The sequence below is a fragment of the Scleropages formosus genome, chromosome 2, assembly GCF_900964775.1.
Source record: "Scleropages formosus chromosome 2, fSclFor1.1, whole genome shotgun sequence".
Classification (NCBI taxonomy): Eukaryota; Metazoa; Chordata; class Actinopteri; order Osteoglossiformes; family Osteoglossidae; genus Scleropages; species Scleropages formosus.
The window spans coordinates 15,983,613-15,996,195 of NC_041807.1; positions in this window are offsets into that span (position 1 = coordinate 15,983,613).

Genomic DNA, 12,583 nt, shown 5'->3' on the forward strand with positions numbered 1-12,583 from the left:
GGGGTCTTCCTGCGCGGGTGGGCAATCTGCATAACTGTCACATTTGATATTCTTTCATTTCCTCCCCAGCTCCCTATTTTTATTCCTATTGGAAAAGTATAGGTTGTTGTATCATCTCAAAGTTGAATAAAAAATAAAATAAAAATGTGAATAATTTCAGCTTAGTAGTTAGTTCATAAGTAGAAATGGTCTTAGTGATCTGAGGTGTTTCATTCCCGTGGGACAACAGCGTATTAAAATTCTTTCTAGGTTTCGTTGCATGTTCGAGTTTGGATCTGCTTAGTCACCTCAGCATGGAAAGCATTTAATTTAATTTAAGTTTGATGAAATCTCGTTCCCTATTCATCATCCATTTGCAATTCATGAACATCTGTGGAAAAGGAAGTGTTGCTTTCAGTAATTATTTGAAACTTATACTTTGTTAGAGTGTGTCTTTAAACAGACTTTGACGACTTTGGGATGGAAGATGCATGTTCTTGGAAGACCAACAGGGTTGGTGTTTTGAGTGAAAATTGTTTGCAGTTTCCAGAAGGGAATCTCCATCTTCGCTTTGTACACATGTATCACGTGATGAATACATATGATACAATAGAAGGGCACATTTTAGGGTGCAGTAAAAATGCTATGTTAAGAGCAGCTGAGCTCTGAGGCTCACAGAAGTCTGCTGTCTCAGTAGGAACTGTCGACACATCAAACTTTGCTCCTTACTTTGGCTCCTCGGCTTATTAACGCAACTGAGACCAGAAGTGTGTTCATAAGTTGATTTGTTTGTAAATTCAGTCACTATTACCACCACGAGCTCAGTAATGCATCCATCCCTTGTTTTATGGCAAGAAATGTTTGGATACAACTGTAATAAATAAAAGAAACAACACCATTAGACTTTTTGTTCTAATATTTTTACTTTCAAGCTTCATTTTATCTTCAAGTTGCATTCAAATTAGTACAAACAACTTTCAAATAAAACTGTAAATTCACTGGAAATAAACATGTTGTTTCCATGAACTCCTATTCAATGCCAATTGCTGACCAATTCATCCCGTAAAATTACACACTGTTCCTCATCTTGTTCTTCATTAACTCAGGAACACCAGACAGAAGCTGTAGACACAGTGGAAGTGACTTAAATCAATCCAAAACTCCTGTTTGTTTTGGGTGTGTTTTATTGATGTTTATTGACCAGGTGCATAAAAAAACAGATTATGTTTACTCCACTGCAAACTTTTAGAGAATAATTTTAGAGAATGCATTTGGAGAGCAAATGCAATTGAATTTTGGGTTTACTCTGGCATCAGTTCTCCACCCCAACATGATGCTGCCTCTACACAGGGTTTGTGTCATGGCTTTGCAAAGACTTATGTGAGCTTATAGTTGTCGTCTGATGTGTGGTTCCAACCTGTCCAACATCATGAGGACTTTAAAAGTATTTCCTATCAGTAATTTTGGTACAATCCCATTAGTGAATTATTGATTTTATTCCCTCCTTACTGATTGAGATCTTTTTAAATCCAACGACTTAGTATTCAGCTAGATTTGTGTCTAAGCAGAGCACTTGCTCTTTTTCCATAAGCTTGTATGAGTACACATAGTCAGAAAAACATATCTCCGTCCTACAACATGCTGTTTTAAATGCGTATGTTTCAGTTAAAGTGTTTGTGAGTTTTCCAGGTGTCTGTGGGTTCTTCTTTTACATCGTATATTGTGTTCATGTTTATTCATTTTCTGTCATAATAATTGACAGCTGAGAGATGCTTTGTCATCTTAGTCGTTTGTCACATTGTGTAAAAATCAGGCGGTGTGTCCTACGGAGACGGGAAAGCCTGGACTGCTTTCCAAAAATATGTTAGAAGTTATGCTATTATCCTCCAAAATCATAGTCTGTGCTTATTATGTATGGGAACTGTCTCAAAAAGCCTCCAGTGTAAGCAAATGTTTTATTTACCCATTCTCATATTCAGAAAAACCGCAGTAGAAACAGCCGCAGCAGATCTGGTTAAAATGTTACAACAAAGACGAAAAATCTTTCAACTGACAGTAATAAACAAAGTTTTGAGTTTTGTGGCTCTACAGTCTCCGCACTCCACTAGGGACTGATTTTGTTATGTCCGGTTCATGGTTCCCTTGCTCTCACTCTCAGACTAAGAAGAAGGCTAGTTGGTTTTCTCCCTTTCACATTAATGATGTCATAAAGAAAAGCATGCACCCTCTTTTAACTTTTGCCTGAATTTTGTCGCAGTGTAAAGCATTTCTAGGGCTGTTTTTATGTTGCACTGTTTGCCTTTATTTTTGAGTGTCTGTCATGAGAAGTCTACTAATGAAGTCTAGCTAGATTTCCAGCTGCTGGGCGTACCTCAAAGTCCAGTGTATGGAACCGTTGTGATTGAAATGTGCTACCTTTAGCTGCGTGGGGGGGGGGTGTGGTGGCACAGTGGCGCAGTGGGTTTGGCCAGGTCCTGCTCTCTGGTGGGTCTGGGGTTCGAGTCCCGCTTGGGGTGTCTTGCAACAGATTGGCATCCTGTCCTAGGTGTGCCCCCCCCCTCCAGCCTTGCACCCTGTGTTGCTGGGTTAGGCTCTAGTTTGCCGTGACCCCTGCATGGGACAGGCGGTTTCAGACAATGTGTGTGTGTGTGTGTGTGTGTGTGTGTGCCTTCAGCCTCGTCTTGCTTAACTTCACTGGGGGCTTTGTAACCACTAGAGGGTGGCAGAGGCCTAGTGGCCTAATGCATGACCACCCATCACAACCCTTTGCTGCAGCACAATGTGTTGCTGATTTCTTCTTGGCTCACTTTCAACTCCATGGGAGATGCCTGAAAGAGACTAAAAAATATTTCCAACTTGCCAGTATTTGTCCTTTATGACATGCTCGAGCCTTCAGAGTATATTTTTAAGTTCTGTTCAGTCTCAACCAGTCAGCTGTACTCCTGCAGAAGTGTACAGAGTAAACTCTGATTTATTTATTTTTACCTTGTTTAGGACCAGTGCATGTTGTTCCCACAGTGTGTCCGCAAAGATCAACTATTCAGAACAGCTACTCGTCTTCACTGTTGAGTTAAACTCTTAAAAATATTTACGCTGCAGTTTGTTTTCTGAAAGACCATCCTCTGTTCTGTGCAGGCGAGCCCTCCAGCCGTAGCAAGAATGTCTGGGAAGTCTCTGTTGACCGTCATATCAAACTTAATGATTTTTCCCAAGCCCTGAGGAAAACACTATCTTCAGGGTTACCTATCAGGATGAATATTTCCAATCAGTTTTTGTACACTTTGTGTCTTTATGGTACTTGGAGTAGGATTCACCACTTCTTTGGCCTCCTGAGATTAATGGACCCAGCTTGGATGAGATACACCTTCTTCTCCAGAGAAGGAGGAAAGGAAGAAACTGCTTTGATGAAAGTAGCCTGGCCTAAATTGCCTCTGAGTGCTTCTCTGCATTGTGAGAATGACTTCAGTTCTTTAGCGCAAAAGACTTGCTGGTTACTGGTTAATGTCTTCTGTTGAGTTTGTCATGCTTTTTGTCCTGCATAATTAAACAGCATAATTACAAAGACTGAATAAGTTGGGTTCACTTCTGAACTGAAAAGGTGATGTTCTAAGGATTTTGGTGATATTTAATACTTTATATCAATGACAGTAAAGTACTAGATTTATAACCTCTGTTGGCAAACGCTTGATCTTACAGTTTTTTCAACATACAATCACATCTTTTGGCACAGGCATGCGACAGGCATAGCCGGTAAAAGCTGTTCAGGCTCTATAGGTAACCCTATGTAGGCACGACTGCCATCCTTTTTCTCTGGAGAAAAGAGTTTTGTTTATATGTATATTATAAAGTCTCTTCTTGATAGCCCTCAAAAAAGGAAGAGAATTCTTTCAATATACTTTGAAAAAATACAAGCACAAAGTCACTTTCAGTTAGGGGCTCTGGGTGTTGCCATTTTTTACCTAAAAAGTAGAAGGAAAAAGCATTTGGGTGCAGTTAATCTAATTCCCCCTGGGGGATGTCTTAGTGTGAAGACCTTTTTTTTCTGGGCCATCTAAAAATGTAAAAATTTTTGGGAAACAGCACATTTAATGGACAGTGGTCAGATCTGATATTTTGTCATCACCAAAGAACCAAGTAGTATGAATAAAAGGGTCATCAGCTACTTGTGGTATTTTGTCCAGATTGTTGTTTTTCCCTTTACCATATATTTCAGTGTGATTTTACTCCATGCATTCAGTGCTTTGGAAAAAGGCATCTTATGAGGATAGTTATGTGATATTACCTTTTAATTTTGTACAAAGGATGCTGTTGTATTCCTGAAATCTGTTACAGTGCTTCTGCTCTTGGTCTTTTCATTTTTCTGACAAACTGCCAACTGTGGTGTTTTTCTATTCCTGTTCTGTGATCTTATTCATAATGAATATTTCTATCTTATACACAAGTTGGGGCAAATTTCCGTCATGTTACCATGGTGCTCTGGCTTTGTGCATTCCTGATGCCCCAATAATCAGTGCATGGTAAGAGAAGCTGCTGGATGATAAAAATGTAAATGCAATAAAAGAATGCATAAATGAATATTTTGTCATACTCTGAGATAAATTGATTAATTCCCTAAATCCAGTGAAGCAGCATGAAAAGTTGAATGCTTGCCAGAAATGAGAAACACACACAGTTTCACTGGTTAGGAGTTAGAGAGATTTTGTGGTTTTTGAAACTAACTTGTTGATTTTTAAAATGGACACACCATTTGAGCTTCTGTTTGGCGGCTCACACACTCCTACTGGTCTTTACTGCAGTAGTGAAGATATAAACTTCCTGGGATTTGAACCTACAGACCACTGGACAGTGAGTTCTTTCATGCCACTAGGGTGTTTGCCTTCACAGGAGAAAGCCAACACATTAGAGCTACAAGAGGAAAGGGTGTTAACCCAAGATAAAACCGCTGAGAGGCAGAACATCTTCCAGGTGAAAGTCCCAGGTCATCCCAGGCGAAGTTGAGGAAGTCACAAGGGTCCGAGTTTAACTTCCTCAGTTATGGTCATGGATGACATGATGCTGCAGCATCGCTGTATATTGCTGCTGGCTCAGCACAGGCTGTTTGAATCCACCTTAAACTGTGTGGAGTTTGCATGTTCTACCTGGTCTGCATAGGTTTCCTCTGGGTGCTCTTGTTTCCTTCCACAGTCCAAAGACCTGCAGTTCAGGTGAATTGACAACGCTAAGATGTCTGTAATGTGTGAGTGAGTGTGCGTATGCCTACCCTGTGGTGGACTGGCATCCCATTTAGGGCGTACCAACCCAGTGATTTCAGAATAGGTTCTGGACTGCTTCCTCGCCATTTTACTTCCACTGGGGCTCCAACGTTCGGCTGCTCTGTAGCGTTAACCACGTGGAACTTGGTCTGTATAAATGGGCAGTACACGGAGAGATTAAACATGTTCTCCATCCCTGCACCTCTAGTCCGTTTTCATTCCCCTCACGCGCCTCTGTATGACTACCTTGTAAACTTGGCATGAAGCGAATTTGATTTTTGCTCTGATTCTCCCGCATCTGATTTTCTGCCTCTTAACCCCTCCTGCTGTTTTAAACGGCAACGAAATGTCATCTGTGCGACGCTTGAGATGTTCTTCGCTCTCCTCTAAAATACGACATTTGTTGAAGTTGACGTCTGAGTCGCTGACCCAGAAATATACATGGTTAACTGGACGTATAGCTGCTAATCAGGGCCCGGCGGTCTTCCGCAGGCCGTCTTTGATGTTTCGGCTCCATGCGTCAGCAGTCATTTCCATCTGCACTGCAGCCGTGTTTCCCGTGTTTTCCTCCTGGCGTTGTCTCTGCAGCGCACCACGGCCCCATCCGTCTGCTGTTCTGACCTAAAGTCCACGCGGTTGAGGTCTTGCGCATGTTGGGCTTTGAGGAGCTCTGCACCTGCTCTGTTCCCGACCGCAGGATCGCAGTCACGTTTTGGGGTCCTTGCCACCTGTGCTTGGTCTAATGCTCCTCTGTTGGAGCTGTGGCCTTGGGAAGCTTGTGGTGCAAGGAGGTGTTTGTGGGATTGCGCTAGTGCGATGGTATTCTGAGAGTGTACAACGTAAACAGAAAGTGTGGTGACTGCAGGTGCTGGATGGACTGTTTATTCAATACATTTTGGAAGGTTTTGCATAGTTGGAAATATTGGCGTTATGAGATGTACAGGTACTCTTTCACTTAAAACTCGCCAGCTTATCACAAGCTGGTCTTACGAGGGCCGTTGCATTACCTTTGTTGTATTATTTTTTAAATCCCGACGTTTGGTTGTAACATCTAATAATGACTGCTCCATATGCTGTGCGATAACATGCTGTAAAGGCGCCATGTTTCTTTTTGTTTGGTTCTCTGTCAGAGTTTGAGTAACAAAACTTTTAGTCTGTGATCGTCTTCAAGTTGCTTTTTATTTAAATATCCTACAAAGTGAAAACCTGAGTGTTCTTGGGGTCCTGAAAAGAAAAGTAATGCATGAAGATTGAATTATATTGTACTGTATTCGGGGGCACGGTGACGCAGTATGTTTGGCCGGGACCTGCTCTCTGGTGGGTCTGGGGTTCGAGTCCCACTTGGGGTGCCTTGCAACGGACTGGTGTCCCGTCCTGGGTGTGTCCCCTCCCCCTTCAGCCTTCTACTCTGTGTTGTTGGGTTAGGCTCCAGTTCGCCGCGACCCTGCTTGGGACAAGCGGTTTCAGACAATATGTGTTTGTGTATTGTATTTATATTGTTATTGTGTGTGTGAAATTAGTGAAAACCATAACAGAGCCCATTTGTACAACATAGCATTCCTGTGTGTTAGTTCTCCCTATTTCCTCATGGTTCATGTAACACAGTGTATAACCCTATCGTAAGTCGAGGACCACCTGCGTACGTTTTTTTTTTCTTTGGTACTTTGACATGACGGAAGTAATAGGTCTGACTATCGAACCGTGCTTGTCTGAAATGAGGATCAGGAAATGGTTCATCTTCCCCTCCACTTTTCTTAAGGATACACACAGGCGATTGCCACCGAAACAGATGATTTACTATATGAAACATTAACTCTGCGTCCTTGCCAATCTCCTGTTTCCCTCCGAGGGAATTTTCCTGCTCGTCAAGCCGCTCATTTCCTGTGTCATGGTTGAGCTGGGATGTTCTAATCTAGGCGCTCTACACGGGCACAGCTTGGCCGATTGACAGGAAGGAACCGTTCTCAATCAGATCACATCTCCATATTGCCAATGCCATTGCTTTATTTATTCTAAGAGCTGTGTTGTTTATCAGTCACATTTCTGGCCTTGTTTGCTTTTGCATTCGATCGTATAGTCAGCGGGGCTCTTTTCTGTAGAGATGGAATTTGCAGTTTAATCTGAACAAAATAGCAGAACATAACTATGCAGATTGATTACTAATGAGCTCATTCATCATTTAAATGGGTCTAAAAGAAACACTCGGCCTATTAGGCTCAGTACTGATGGGTTGGGTTCACAGCATGCGTGATTAAATAGCCACCGCTTCTTTTATTATTCCCTAGTGTGCTCTAGTCTTCAACTAGTTATTCTCACATCCCTAGTAGGAGGCATCGACACTTTTCTGCTGCACTGTTATGTGGGGTTGGGCATGGCCTGTATGACCCCCCCCTTATAGGTCTCCCTTGGAGAGCCGTGCAGTTGGACTCGTACGGTTGGCCTTGTCCTGCTGTCTCCCCCAGGCTTCAAATAAAGCCCTTCCTGTGTGGGTCCTGCTGGCAATCGAGTCTCCAGATTGGGCCCAATCTCCCAGCTGCAGCCGGCGGGAAGGTACGCAACGACAGCGTCGAGACAAAGAGCAGCCGTAGCTCAAACACGCCCTTCCTGTTTGCTAAAGTTGCAAGTATGGCGCTTTGAATGTATGGCGTGGTCCGTGAGACGCTTTCCCAGCATTCTCAGCATGCACACGCGCACGTTCACTTTGGGCGAGACTTCCTCTTGAGGCTGGCATTTTGCTTAGGGAGGTAAATGGAAGGTAAATGTCACAGGTTCAAAGGAATTGTTGTTACACTCCTTTTGTCATTCTCTTGTGTCCTGCGCGTCACCTGACCTTTACTCTTGGTCCTCACAATCAGAAGGGAAACACAAACATGTTAAGTTCTAGAATATTCTTCTAACAGCGCCTGGGCCTTAAAATAGAAAGTGTTTATGTTTCAGCGGGGAGTTTCCGGAAAGGGGCAACGTACGATCCATCCTTCTCAGGAATTCTTCCCCGATGTCCTCCACGCGGCCTGTGCAGGACAGCGACGGCTGGGCCACACAAATCGCTCTCCTTCCTTAGATCCCAGAAGTCCGGGTCGGACGGTGGTCATTAGTGGGAAGACTGGTTTGGCAGGGATGCTCTCCAGCGAAGCCATGAAAACCAGATATCCTTGACTTCCCCACATCTTAAGCCATGTGCCATCTGTCTCTATGTCTTGTACACAGCGGGGGGGGAAGCTTCAAAAAATTACCTAGCAGTGAAATGTTATCGTTTAGTCTTGCTACTGTTAGTCTGATTTGGTCTTTTACACATAAAGTGCATTATTAAGTGTTCTGAACATTATTGCGTGTTTCTGCCATGTTTCGTAGTGCAGTCTGCTGTTGGTTAATTTCTTTTTGTTCCTATAGTGTCATCATTTGTATTTTTTCTTGCCCTATAGCGTAGTTTTACATGCGTTCATTTCGCAGACTCTTTTCTCCAAAGTAATGTAAAACTCAAACAAAAGTGCATTTCACCAAGATCGGAGAGGTACAGACACCCGATCCTAGATGTACAGTCCACCGTTTTGTGAGCATACTTTGCACATATAGCCATATAATTTATACAATTGATAGGGAGGTTTTTCTTTTTATAACAGATGATGTAATGACTGTTTATGGAGCAGATAGGAGAAAAGTGAGTCCAAAACATGTACTTTGAGATGCTTCTTGAATAATCGGGATTCAGCAATTCTGAATGAGTGAGTGAGCTCAATCCATTGCGTTGAAACAAGAACCTCTGGACTTTTCATTCTGGACCTCTTGTGCCTGGGTCCACCAAGGGGTCAGAGGTGGAGGACCGTAGGGTTTTTGTTGGGGTGTAGCAAAGGATCAGGTCCGAAAGGTATCGGGAAGGATTCATGGTCTTGTAGTTTTGCAGTTTTACTTCGGTTACCTTCTTTCTCTCAGCCAAATGACCCACCATCAGTCATTTCCAGTCATGCCCTCACTCACTCACCCAGCACCTTCCAGAGGGTACCCTGCTGCGTTTACCACAGTGAATTGCATCTGCTGTCAGGGTAGGAAGTTCCAGGACAATGAGAAGCAGAAGAGCACTTAGTAGTGCTCACAGCTGGCTGGAGACCACAAACTCAATCAGCCACCGCATGAAACTTTTTTATGGTCACCATAACAACGTTAACCTGTGGGGGCACAACTTGATAAAATACAATATGACTGTGATTCGTGCTTCAGAAGCAGTGGAAATTCTCCCAGAGTGAGCTGGTACAAAAACGTTCAGTTGAGATAGGGTATCATTTTCTTGTTTTGTGACTTTGCTTAACATGGAGGTTTAAAAGGTTTAGACTGGGAAAACGGAGGATAAATATTCTTAGCACCTGCCTTGGATTCCACTGTGTATTTTCTAAATTTGTTCCATTCGTTCGGTTGTTAATTAGGGAAATGTCTTCTTCCCTGAGTTGCTTTCTGTGCTGTAAAACAAGTCTCTTCCTCCCTGCTCTACCTTCTGGCGGTTGGGCTGTATGCATTTCATTTCACATTTCAAATGCAAATTACCGTGATGAGGAAAAATTTTACTTTTATTTGAAACATGTTTCTTCCCTCCAGCTGCATGCATGCCGTCTCCTCCTGCGCCTTGCCGGTCGTAGCCTCGCTAGGCCCCGAGCAGTGACCGACCGTGCAACGTGACTTACGGCCGTGGGAAAATGGCAAGGCCCGCGTTGGCGGCATGCAGGGACTCGTTGGATGACTGCAGACACCCTGCTTCCTCTAATGAACGTTTAATTACCAGGTCTAAGGTGGGGAGAGGTTAGTTCATGTCAGCTCATGAGTCCGTCGCGTTTCAGGGGTGCGAATCACCGTCGTTCTTGCACGAGGGGAACGGCAGCGCACCAGATCACAGATCGTAAAACCAGAAAGAGGAAACTCCCCTGTTCCAGCAGTCCGCTGTGAGGTCTTGTTAAGCCATTGCCTTTGGTATTATTCCACCTTGGAGAGAAAGATCATTGTTACTGTGTTTTCATTGGCATCCAAAATGGCTTGCAATCAGGCCTGGACAGGAGCTGCGGTCTCAGTCACATGACTTCACCGTCTTCATGTCATTGGCTGTACCCTGGCATGGTGCTTGATCCCTCTTTATCTCACCCCCACATTACATCACACATTCAATAGGTGAACACTCCTGCCTGTCATTCAGGGTTGTTACACGAGGCCCCCCGTAGTGCTGTGTAAACACCTTGCGGTGGGGTGCGTTCCTGTGACAGAACAGTGCTGGACTTGGACAGACTGCACCTGGGACCATCACTGCCTTGGCTTTTATGGCACTTCTTCAGTGGCCGCCGTGGGTGGTGGTGAATCTGGTCGTACCGCACAGGCTGTAATGTGTGGGTGCGAAATAACTCGCCTGCTTGCTAGAAGGCTTTAATGTCCTTCCCTCTTATGTGTTCACCCACCTGTTCTCCTGCTCTTCCAACCCAGGGAGGCCTTAAAAATCTCCCTTACATTTACATACTTTTACATGCTTTGTTTAGAGCTGCGTTTAGTGTGCTGGTTAGACTGCTGCCATTGGACCCAAAGATTGCAGGTTTGAGTCTCATATTCTTCTGTACCCTTGATCATGGTAGTATTCATGAAGTGCTCCAGTAAAAATTAACTTGTTTTGGGCAGCACAGTCTGGGTGGTGTAAGAGGACATGGGTTCGATCCCCGCTCAGCCTGTTTGGAGTTTGCATGTTCTCCCCGTGTCTGCATGGGTTTCCTCTGGATGCTCTGGTTTCTCCCCACAGATCAAAGACATGCTGTTCATGTTCACCCATAGTGTGTGAGTGCCATAGAGAGTGTGTTCCACTGATGTATGGATGAGTGACCACAGTGAATAAGGTGTGTGGGCTGATGACACTACATAGACTTCATTGGAAGTTACTTTGGAGAAGAACATCTGCTAAATAAATAAATGTAAATGTGGATAATGAAACAAGATTTCAATGTTTGAGTTTTAAAAAGTATTAGAAAGCACAAATACTTAAGGGGTGCTTTATTATTCAGGGCAGGGCATATTTGTTTATTTTTTAACTGTATTCTACATACATAGTCGGAAACTGCTTGTCCCAAGCAGGAGCCTAACCCGGCAACACAGGAGGGGACACACACAGGACAGGAAGCCAGTCCGTCACAAGGCACCCCAAACGGGACTCGAACCCCAGACCCACCAGAGAGCGGGACCTGATCAAACCCGCTGCGCCACTGTGCCACCACGCCCCTAACTAACTGTATTGTCAATATTTTAATTTTACGTTTACATTTTCTGATGTAAATAGTAACAGCCAAACATACACAGACTATGTCGGCAGGAAAATATTAATTTGGTAACTCCTGAAAATCATAAATTGCTACATTCTACCCTCTAGCAGATGCAGCTGAGATAATAGATTAAGAAAAATATTTTATCTATCAATAAAAGCCATATCAACCATTGTTTTGTAGCATTGTTTGTCTCAAGGCACCATGCTTGCATTCAGCTCATCCAGATAACATTAGAGTCTGTGGATCAGTGTGTATGACGCGCGGGTCAAACATCTCCCTGCAGCACTTCAGACTGACGGACTTCAATGAGTTTTATGACATGGAGGTCATGGCTGGGGGATCAGTGTCCTGCATGCTTTATCTGGCAGGCCTGCTGGCACAAATGCCAGAAATTTGTGATCCTGCTGAAAAAGATGGTGCTCAAGCTCCTGGAGGCCGATGAGTCTGATCTGCAGAGGCAGTTGGATGGCCTCCTGAGGGAGAACCTAAGAGGGATCTGGAGATGCTGCCTTGACCACATGAAACATTTAATCTCTGAACTGAACCAGGACATTGGCAAGAGCCAGAGCCTTACACTAAATCACCGTGTGACCCTCAAGGTGGGATTGACATAGGGCAAAGGCCCATCTCACCTTGTTTCATAGTTCTAGTTCACAGCTAAGGCAGCGTTTAGTGATGGACTGGTTGTGTGGCTGTTGAATTGCTAATAAAGGAAAAGCAACAGTAGCTGAAAGTACTGTATATGCTTGTTGCAATAAGTTGACAACGGTCTCAGAGAACTGCGGAACTTGAATGATGAAGGTTTTATAGAGGCTTGAATGATGGAGGTTTAATTTAACAATGCGAATATTTTACAATATGTCCTTATTTGTATTTACTTGCACAGAACGTGCTAAATGCATAAAATGTATCTGCAGAAATTAATTTTAAAGTTTCCAGTCATATAAATATAAAACACATGGAATATAGCAATTGCAGAAAACATGAAGAAATGTCTGTGTAAAACACATCTCCGAGACTTTTGCTCAAAATAGGCAATGGCTTGCATTTTAGTGATTTTTTTATAGGACT